At 40.8% G+C, this 12,051-nt stretch overlaps 1 protein-coding gene across 1 annotated transcript in view; it reads right to left on the bottom strand.

Annotated features, from left to right (window-relative positions):
• LOC121379038 (epithelial membrane protein 2-like) overlaps window positions 1–12,051 on the bottom strand; it is a 60,169-nt gene that overhangs the window by 22,110 nt on the left and 26,008 nt on the right. The window lies entirely within an intron of this gene.

Below are 12,051 nucleotides of genomic sequence, written 5' to 3'. Positions count from 1 at the left end.
AATACCCGAATCTCGATAACTACATTTAAACATATTAGCATTACTATCAAACAGCTATATAGAGTTGCAAACGAATTACTACGCATTTTTATATGGATTACAACTAATTATGAGGTTATAGTGATGGAAATACATGGTAACAAGGTCTCAGGTTAGCACATTTTGCCAGAATATCTGTATTAGTTTTACCCGAACTTGAGGTTTAGCTCCCCGTCCCCCTGTCTCGTACGCTTATGATGCTGTGGATTGTAAGTTGACCACAGTTTAGTAGAATCCTCATTATAAAACCTAAACAAGAGACGAACAACATTACAACTACTGAGCAGATGATCTTTATAAACAGTATAGCGATTTAAATTTGATCATCCATGCCAATTTTCTTCTCGCGAAAAGCCATTCATCAGTTCGATATCCTTGACATGCTGTCGCTAATGTAGATCACATAAAATGCCCCAATTCTCTGTTAGTGCCCAACACGCGTAATCGCCCTCGAGGAAAACATTTTCACTGACCTAAATTGAAAATCGAAGAATGGTGAGTTACAGGAAGAAAACAAAAGTTAATGTTCTATTCAATATATTAAAACTATTGTAGCGACCAAGGCTTCTCCCGTGTCTGAAGTTCTGAGAGGGAGGTGGGGTTCAGTGCTAGACCATGGTTACAGTGTAGATGTAGCTTAGTGCATAGACCCCTTCCTGTTGTCCCGTGACTGCCAATATTCACCAAACAGGAGATCAGTGCTAGACCATGGTTACAGTGTAGATGTAGCTTAGTGCATAGACCCCTTCCTGTTGTCCCGTGACTGCCAATATTCACCAAACAGGAGATCAGTGCTAGACCGTGGTTACAGTGTAGATGTAGCTTAGTGCATAGACCCCTTCCTGTTGTCCCGTGACTGCCAATATTCACCAAACATGAAGGGGTCCATGCGTTTACGTTTTGTATTTTGCTATGTAAATCAAGCACAAAATCGCAAAGCAAGAGCGAACGATTGGAAAAATGCCCATAGATGTCACTATTTGTATCCTTTTTCAACCGGTTTCCTTTTTTTTGGTGCAAAAACTTTTTTTTTTTTTTTTTAATAACAAAGATTTTGTGTTTTTTTCTTGTACAAAAAGGTACGGAAAGAAACATCAAAGCCAATGTTAGTTACGGCTATTCAGTGACACCAAAACCAATGTTAGTTACGGCTATTCAGTGACATCAAAGCCAATGTTAGTTACGGCTATTCAGTGACACCAAAGCCAATGTTAGTTACGGCTATTCTGTGACACCAAAACCAATGTTAGTTACGGCTATTCAGTGACACCAAAGCCATTGTTAGTTACGGCTATTCTGTGACACCAAAGCCATTGTTAGTTACGGCTATTCAGTGACACCAAAGCCATTGTTAGTTACGGCTATTCTGTGACACCAAAGCCATTGTTAGTTACGGCTATTCAGTGACACCAAAGCCATTGTTAGTTACGGCTATTCAGTGACCCCAATAATTCGTGACAGTTGGTCTAGAGTATGAGAGAGAAGAAAACCACTGTAGCTTTAATTATTATTATTATTATTATTATTATTATTATTATATTTTGTGTGTGTGTGTGGGGGGGGGGGGGTAAGTTATTCTTTTTTAAATGATAAACATAATAATAAATGCGAAAACAAATCCTCAATTTTTGAAGTGAAACTCGAAGTGAATGCACTATCGCGTTCGTGTTCGGCTTAGTGGAAAAGCACCCGTAGATGTACTTTGACATCACTAAGTACCCTTGTGTTGGTTCCCAGTGACCGCATCTCGCTCAAACACCGTTAGTGTTGTCAAACTACCAGAATTATATTCAGCCCACCTCTCGTGTGAAAAACGCCCGCGATGAGAGAGCTGGGACTTAATTCACTAAACTCTCGCAACTTTGCGATATATCTAGCAGTGCAATGCTAAACGACTTGCAAAGAGGATGCTTTGTTGTCTAGCAGAGTCAAAGAGAGCTTTGTGAATTAGACCCCTGATAGATATACACACAGCGAACACATCCCTGATCAAAGGAAGGCAGTTAAGATGTAGAAGAAACGTGAGAAGGAATGTGGCACACACATGGTGCACCGTCTACATACCGACATCACCACCAAACACCGGCTTGGCACCACACAACCCGTACCCGTTACACGACTACCTGTCCACCGGCTTGGCACCACACAACCCGTACCCGTGACACGACTACCTGTCCACCGGCTTGGCGCCACACAACCCGTACCCGTGACACGACTACCTGTCCACCGGCTTGGCGCCACGCAACCACTACCCGTGACGCGACTACCTGTTCACCGGCTTGGCACCACGCAACCACTACCCGTGACGCGACTACCCGTCCACCGGCTTGGCACCACACAACCACTACCCGTGACGCGACTACCTGTCCACCGGCTTGGCACCACACAACCCGTACCCGTGACACGACTACCTGTCCACCGGCTTGGCGCCACGCAACCACTACCCGTGACGCGACTACCTGTTCACCGGCTTGGCACCACGCAACCACTACCCGTGACGCGACTACCCGTCCACCGGCTTGGCACCACACAACCACTACCCGTGACGCGACTACCCGTCCACCGGCTTGGCACCACACAACCCGTACCCGTGACACGACTACCCGTCCACCGGCTTGGCACCACACAACCCCTATCCGTGACACGACTACCCGTCCACCGGCTTGGCACCACACAACCCGTACCCGTGACACGACTACCCGTCCACCGGCTTGGCACCACACAACCCGTACCCGTGACACGACTACCCGTCCACCGGCTTGGCACCACACAACCCGTACCCGTGACACGACTACCCGTCCACCGGCTTGGCACCACACAACCCCTATCCGTGACACGACTACCCGTCCACCGGCTTGGCACCACACAACCCGTACCCGTGACACGACTACCCGTCCACCGGCTTGGCACCACACAACCCGTACCCGTGACACGACTACCCGTCCACCGGCTTGGCACCACACAACCCGTACCCGTGACACGACTACCCGTCCACCGGCTTGGCACCACACAACCCGTACCCGTGACACGACTACCCGTCCACCGGCTTGGCACCACACAACCCGTACCCGTGACACGACTACCCGTCCACCGGCTTGGCACCACACAACCCGTACCCGTGACACGACTACCCGTCCACCGGCTTGGGAAACTGATTTTCATTCAAATACAGAAAGGCTATTCCATGTGTTTTTCTGTCTTTTATCATTACAAGTAGAGGTACGGTTATAGAATAAAGTTAAAGTTTGTTTTGTTTAACGACACCACTAGAGCACATTTATTTTATTAATCATCAGCTATTGGATGTCAAACATTTGGTAATGTTTATCGCTACATTTTTTTCATTAGTAAGAAGCGATCTTTTATATGCACATCCCACAAACAGGATAACACAATCCACGACCTTTGATATACCAGTCGTGGTGTACTGGCTGTAACGAGAAATAGCCCAATCGGCCCACCTACGGAGATCGATCCAAAGCCGACAGCGCAACAAGTGAACGCTTTACCACTGGGCTATGTGCCGTCCCCGGTTATAGAATATGTCCGGAACCAAGATATCACAGTTTAACGTATACTAAATGACGAATCTGCAATTGTCGATGATTATATCTACCCTACCGATTACTAAAATATTACCAAGAGACTGGGAGTTGTTACCTTTGGTGCTGAGTAATAACAATTATGTATACTGATTATGTATACAAATAAAACGTGTATATCATTTATCTAATGCCTGTACATGACAGTGATACATTTATTTAGATACATTGTGACATTTTCTTTATATGTATTCTGACATAGTAATTACTTTGAAAAGTAAGCATCCGTTTGCTTTGATATTTACGGAAGACCATATATGCCAATTTGAGAATCTTTTTCTTTTTTTTCTTTTCTTTCTTTCTTTATTTATTTTTGATACGGGATCCGGTACTTTTTACAGGGTTGTAGAAAAAAAAAATCTTGGATTGGCAGATATGGGCGTTCATAAACATTAGGAGATAAATATAATAAAACAAATCCACAAGCCACAGAAATGCTAGATCCGCCCTAGATTAAGTCATCTGGTCTATGTTTCGATCTGCCCAGCGATCGTGCAATATGCACCCCTCTCTTTATCCATTCCACCTAAATAATTAGACCAAGATGCCAGATGCCTAATTTCAATTTGCTACTAAACGATTGGCGTTGTAATGGGTTAACTCAACCGTTTACCACTGGAGGATGTTATTATGATAAAACTCAAGTAAAAGTAAACATGACTTTACAGGTAAGATCTGCATTTAGGTTATTATATGTAAAAAATCCTTGCCAAAGTTCTGGAGAATAAGAGAAATCAAGCAAACGTTAAAGTTTGTTTTTCTAATTGAAATTATTATAAGACCAGTTATATTAAAACCTCCACATCTAATAAGATCGTTTTCTAAGGCACAATACCAACATGAGTACATTTATAATAAACTACTTCAATGTCCATGCTTATATCCAATAACATTCAAGCACGCTTTTTAGGACACATGTCAGCCATCTGGACTGTCGGTCAAGGACAGTATAGGTTAATGGTTAGTTGTTAGTGGTTAGTGAGAGAGACGTTGTCAAGGGCAATATAGATTAATGGTTAGTTGTTAGTGAGAGAGAGAGATGTTGTCAAGGACAGTATAAGTTAATGGTTAGTTGATAGTGAGAGAGATATTGTCAAGGACAGTAAGGTTAGTAGTTAGTTGACAATTGTTAGTGAGAGAGAAGTTGTCCAGGACAGTATAGTTTAATTAATGGTTAGTTAGAGGTTAGTGAGAGAGAAGTCTTTATAGTGTATAGTAGCTTTATACCTCAATACTGAGTCAGTAAAACTCGTTTTCGATAGAAGCCGGTTCCGGAATGCGAACCCAGTGCCTCCATTGTAACTACTACGCAACCGAAGATGTTTGCTTTGCATGTCGCGTTTTGAGTATTAATGCATTTTTATGTAAGTTAAATTTGTTAAATAAGTTAAGTATAAGAAATAATGGCATATCAAGTGAAGAGAAATGGTGTGTATGATGTAATCTATATGGCTATAAACTCTCGAGATGGCAGCTTCACAACTAACGTTTCGGAAACATTAAAAAATATACCGTCCAGGTTTAACACGAATAAGCTTTCTTCAGTTTCTGGCTACCAAAAGTGTGGTGTACTTCCAGTACTGTCACCGGCCTCGGTGGCGTCGTGGCAGGCCATCGGTCTACAGGCTGGTAGATACTGGGTTCGGATCCCAGTCGAGGCATGGAATTTTTAATCCAGATACCGACTCCAAACCCTGAGTGAGTGCTCCGCAAGGCTCAATGGGTAGGTGTAAACCACTTGCACCGACCAGTGATCCATAACTGGTTCAACAAAGGCCATGGTTTGTGCTATCCTGCCTGTGGGAAGCGCAAATAAAAGATCCCTTGCTGCTAATCCTCTCAAAATCTGTGTGGTCCTTAACCATATGTCTGACGCCATATAACCGTAAATAAAATGTGTTGAGTGCGTCGTTAAATAAAACATTTTTTTTTTCTCCAGTACTGTCAACCAGTACATTTGCTGGTCTACTAGTACTTCAGCCATGAACAACAACAAAACATCAACAACAACAACAACAACAACAACAGCAAACGAAGAAGAGCAAGAGCAAGAACAGGAAAAGAAGAAGAAGAAGAAGAAGAAGAAGAAGAAGAAGAAGAAGAAGAAGAAGAAGAACCTAATAAAATACCTCTCAACCTTAGAATGTACGATATACAAGAAGCGGTTTCCATCCTTCCCAGACAGATCTTGTTGTTGATATAGTATCTCTGAGTTCGGTGTGATTCATCGCTATGAAACATTTTACTAGTATGCCTTCGTTTACACGGATCAAAGTAAGTAGGTTTTGTTTATATAAATTATGGTCCAGCTGACGCGATTCCACACAGAGAGCGAGAGCGAGAGCGAGAGCGAGAGCGAGAGAGACTCTGACTGACTTAACCAAGTCTGAGTAAAATCTGATTTCTGTCCGACTGACAAATATTCAGAATCAAACGTATCATATTAAGGTTCTAGGTTCTTGTGTTATCTAAACCAAAATTTATTTGCAACATTTATTTATATAAATCTATACGAAATACAAACTACACATAAGCCCAATTTGTGTTTTGTTTAGCTTTCAGAATAGTTCTATCTCACATTCCTCACCAGAAAGAGATTGATTTGCAACTGGAGTCGGAGAACTAGTTGTAACATTAGAGTAAACGTAAAACACACAGGAAACTTGAGGATCCTGAATTTATTAGTAATATGTCCTTTTGAGAACTTTTTGTTAACTGACAGAATGGGCACTTATAACAATTTGAGTCGTTATAGAATTAGTCTGAGTAGTTAGTATAAAACATATTTCAATAAATATTTGATCAGAACGATCAGTCTTGCTACAGCACTGTTTTGAACCTACTAGGAATACTAACAGAGCTGTCCTGATCTAAGTAATTATAGTGGATTAACAGCTTTGTATGGAGTTTGGTAACCATAGCAACAATGACGCACATGACCGATAGATTCAGTGTGTCGCAATGCAACTCCATGCGATGAAGAAAAACAACAACAATATACTATACTCAGTATAACATACTATAAACAGTATAACATGCTATAAACAGTATAACATGATATAAACAATATAACATGCTATAAAGAGTATAACATGATATAAACAGTATAATGGCTATATAGCGTCGGACACATGGTTAAGGACCACACAGATATTGAGAGAGGAAACCCGCTGTCGCCACTTCATGGGCTACTCTTTTCGATTAGCAGCAAGGGATCTTTTATATGCACCATCCCACACAGGATAACACATACCACGGCCTTTGAAATACCAGTCATGGTGCACTAGGTATGAAATGTTCCTTCTATGGGATGGTGCATATTAAAGATTCCTTGCTGCTTTCAGTGGTAGCTAGCCAACAGATTTCCTCTCTTTCCTGCTCGACCAAATGTCAAATTCACCCTATATATTAGACACCAAATAGGTGTAGTTTAAAAGGTGTAGGTTTGTCGTTTAGCAAATATTCCTTTCCTTTCCTTCCGGCTTTAACACTGGTAGGCTCTGATCTAGCATCTCGGTACCGGCTGCCACCAAGTCACTATGGAGAGGCGAGAACACCATTCGTTGTTTATGAAAACACAAACAAGTAACACATAATTGATTTAAGGCGCTTACACGATGTCAAAACGCTTACTTACACACTTAAGGCGTAGCAGTCCGCTACGCTATATACCTCTAGGTAAACCCCTGATTTATGTGATATTGAGTTAAGACATACGACTGACTGCTCCTAGGTGATGGCCCGATCGCCATAGCCATACCATTCAATGAAAAAAACACACAAAAAACCAACAAAAACCCCCCAAACAAACCCAACCCCCAACACAATCGACATTGAGTGCTATGTGACGTATAAGTTCACATGAAATTGACAGCTCTTTAATCCATAAGTTAAACTACAAGCACGAGGAAAAATACGTTTAAGGCCTCACACCACCATTTGTCATGTCGTTACTTGTTGTAGCAGATTAATGTAATCCGGTATAAGAAATAGTTCCTTATTAAACAGTAATAAAATTCTTAAATGTCTTTCAAAATGTTTACAAGTGGGTTATCGTTTGTGGTATTTAAATAAGCCATTGATTTGAAGTTACTTGTTTTAGTACTAACTGATAACAGCTGTGCAAGTGTAATACTGCCACTCATATAACCTCAACATGAGACAGTACTCAGGTATGAGGGTCACTAATCGAATATATTCCAGTGTCTTGTGCCTTATGTCCGATAGCTTAACCACGATACCGCCGAGGTCGGTGAAAGTATTCAACTCGCTTTCGCTTGTTAAATACACCCTTCAACAACTCGTAAGATAGTATCTATCTTTTCCACTGAATACTTTGAACAACTATTAACCCAGATAGCTGAAGTTTATGCACAAGACAGCGTGCTTGAACATTACACAGAACCTAAAAAACAAAAAACAATTACTGTGTTGGGATGCAGGATCCAATTTTACAAAACATCGTAAGTTTACGTTTGTTACTGTGATGCTTGTTGTAGATTTATTTGTCATTGACATTTGTTTTAGGTAGAAAATGATATCATTACGGACGAACAAAAAAAAAATTCAAAAAAATCAATGTATGTTATTTGAACTGTTAAAAGTATTACGAACTGGGGTTTGGACTTAGATATATTACGTTTTCGTGCAAAACTAAGTTTACGATTTAAAAACATTGGTCCCAGGTGTATAAGCAACAAATAGCAGAACGATACCAATTGACACACACACTGTATATGTATGTGTGTATGTATGTATGTATGTATGTATGTATGTATGTATGTATGTATATATATGTCTGTACTCTGGTACAGAAGGACTTTGATCAACCTTGCTGCAGTATACACCGGCTAATCACTATTTTAAAAAAGCTCTAATATCAAGTATTTAAACGTTGTTTATGCTTTACCCGCTGGCACTCCATAATTCATAAATGTTTGTTGATGCTCCTCTGCGTATGTTTACGTATATACGGCTAAAAATAATAACCTGGTTCAGTATATAATGTCTAACATACAGAGCTGTTTCTGGCCGAGACGCTAGTTACGAAAGGCTTCTACTGAAAGTGGTAAATATTGCAGCAAGGTATACGTTCTGAGAACTGCCAAATTACTCGTCCCAAGCCTACTCTTACTGGCATGGCACCTTGCCCAACTACCAATCCGCTGTCTGTCCTTCCCGACACGGAACAAGACCTAGTTCTACATGGTATTTGACTCGCAACACTACCTGGTAGCTTCCATGACAGAAACTAAATATACTAACACAAAAAAGTTTAGCAATTTAGCAATTTGGTAGACTTACACAGAGAAATCATACACTGGATTTAACTGACGCATCATTTATCAGTATAAGTGACAGGAGAGTCTCAAAACAAAATGAAATGCTTATTTGTCACGTCAGTGTATGTAGCTTGTATTTATAAAGTACAATACAGTAGAAACACTTTGCTAAAAAAATGTGTCTCAGTATACATGTTTGGGTTTACATCTTTAGTGCTGCAGCCAGAACAAAGAAACAAAGGAGACAACTTTAAAATATAAGAATATTGTGTAAAAGTAAAATTAAAACAAGCATACGAAAATAAAACTGGATAGAAATTCCATGACACGCCTCTTGCATTACCGCGGCAATGATAAGCGATTGCATAACGACTACTTATTGTACGCTTTAGTAATTACTGATAGCATAAGCGCGTATGTGATGGTGGTCGTTGGGGGGGGGGGGGGGGGGGGGGGGGGGGGGGGGGGGGGGGGGGGGGGGGGGGGGGGGGGGGGGGGGGGGGTAGAGGGACTGACATTTTTAAAGGAAAAATTCAGTCCTTGCTCTTAATCTCTTAGTCGAGTTATACATTTTTGACTGATTGTATAATTATATAGGCCTACCTTTCACAGAATTATTTAGTAGACATATTTGATTTCAACCTCCATCTGCAGTAAGCATGCAAGCAAGCAATCGTAAGTAAGTAAGTAAGTTGGTTCAGGTTACAATATTTCAAAATATTAGGTAACCGGAAGTTAGTTCGCGTGATTTTTACCTACTACAATTACATTCAAAACGTACTTTAAACTGATTTAGCCACGAAATAAAAAAAATTCTCTTTTAAGTTTTGGAATACGTGAAGAAAATTCCTACGATCTAAAATTACAATTCCACTTATAATTTTTGAATATAACAGCTCACCAATTAGCCCATTGGCGATTCTCATAAATTTGAAGTTGGCTAACCGACACACGAACAGAACGACTGTTTGCGTGACATATATTGCGTGAGAACGTAAGTAAGTAAGTAAATACATGAATGAATAGATGGATGATTATTGAATAAAAGGTAAAATGATATTCCCAAAATTGTTAAAAGTAAAATAAATTGAAATTTGATCGCTAATGTTATTTCTGAAAAGTAAATATTTCTCAAGGCAAGCACGTATGCTCGATTTCCTATGGAATCTGGAAATGAGACGATGCATATGAGGAAATGACCCTCAGTGACAAAATGTTATTTATTATTTATTTATTTAATTATTTTGCATTTTTAATGTATCAATATTTTAAAACATGCTATTTGTTCCTTTCAAGATGCAAGTTTAATACTGAACTCTTTGTCGTTTACCGGCCTCGGTGGCGTCGTGGCAGGCCATCGGTCTACAGGCTGGTAGGTACTGGTTCGGATCCCAGTCGAGGCATGGGATTTTTAATCCAGATACCGACTCCAAACCCTGAGTGAGTGCTCCGCAAGGCTCAGTGGGTAGGTGTAAACCACTTGCACCGACCAGTGATCCATAACTGGTTCAACAAAAGCCATGGTTTGTGCTATCCTGCCTGTAGGAAGCGCAAATAAAAGATCCCTTGCTGCTAATCGGAAGAGTAGCCCATATAGTGGCAACAGCGGGTTTCCTCTTAAAATCTGTGTGGTCCTTAACCATATGTCTGACGCCATATAACCGTAAATAAAATGTGTTGAGTGCGTCGTTAAATAAAACACTTCTTTCTTTCTTTGTCGTTTTTAGTAGTTAGTGCGTGTAAAGTTTGAAGCTAATAAAATATCACTTATTCTCGACTCGAAGAAGTCTAGTCCAAGTGGACGTTGAATATTAGTGTTACATTATATTTGGGTTGGTATCTGAGGCGGCAGTACCCTCACTTAAGTGAAGAGTGAACCCTTCGTTATTCTACGATCTGATAGGTCAAACTGTGTATCATTTCCAGGTGACCTTTTAGTCAACAAAACAAAACACAGTTGGTAAATCCGTGTCAGTAACGTGACACATTCGGAACGATCGATATATGAATTATACCGTAACAAATCTACTGACAGTTAATAATTATACGTTTAAACTGCGAAGCCAAAGCTCCTTATGGATAATTACTTAACAAAAGTCTTCAAAACATGGGGACAAAATAAATTCTTTAAACAAAATTATGGTAAGAGACTTACATATTATATTTTAGAAAGAATACTTAAACGGTGGGATTTGGTTGGTCGATTTTTCATATGAATATTCACATACCACAGGTCAACAAGACATGAAACGTAAGTAGAGTTTATCAGATCTTATTAAGGAATTCCAGCGTAATAGATTCTAAGATCGGATTGAAATTACATCTGGTATAGTTAGTTAAATGCCACAGCACACAGAAATGCCCATAATAGACTAAATACATTAGCAATAACCAACTCGATGAGCAATTCAATAACAAGCCATGATAATGTACTCAGAATGTTGTACATAATTAATAACGAATGTTAGTCGCACCGGCAAGACCCGACTAAAGAAGAATTTAGTCGCATGATTGGTAGTCGACATTTCTGAGCAACAGCCCCTGCCATCTTTACTGCATGCAATTTAATTAATTGCTAGACCTGGCGGCAGGTTTGTTAACTGATATTGGAGATGTTTTCCAAACACTACAGCGATTTCTAGATTCTAATCACACGCCGTGAAGGGCACACGGTGCACACATTGCACGATAATTTCGTTCAACGACACCCCAGCATTCGCTGTCTAACATATTTGGAAAGGGGGGAGGGGGAGAGAGAGAGAGAGAGAGAGAGAGAGAGAGAGAGAGAGAGAGAGAGAGAGAGAGAGAGAGAGAGAGAGAGAGAGAGAGAGACAGACAGACAGACAGACAGACAGACAGACAGACAGACAGACAGACAGACAGACAGACAGACAGACAGACAGACAGAGAGAGAGAGAGAGAGAGAGAGAGAGAGAGAGAGGGAGAGAGACGGAGCGGAGGGAGGAAAGGAAGTAGAGAGAGAGAGAGAGAGAGAGAGAGAGAGAGAGAGAGAGAGAGAGAGAGAGAGAGAGAGAGAGAGAGAGAGAGAGAGAGCGAGAGCGAGCGAGCGAGAGAGACGGAGGAGAGGGAGGAAAGGAAGGAAGTAGATAGAGAGAGAGAGAGAGAGA

The sequence above is a fragment of the Gigantopelta aegis genome, chromosome 8 (assembly GCF_016097555.1).
Source record: "Gigantopelta aegis isolate Gae_Host chromosome 8, Gae_host_genome, whole genome shotgun sequence".
Lineage (NCBI taxonomy): Eukaryota > Metazoa > Mollusca > Gastropoda > Neomphalida > Peltospiridae > Gigantopelta > Gigantopelta aegis.
This window is presented reverse-complemented; position numbering and strand designations above follow the sequence as displayed.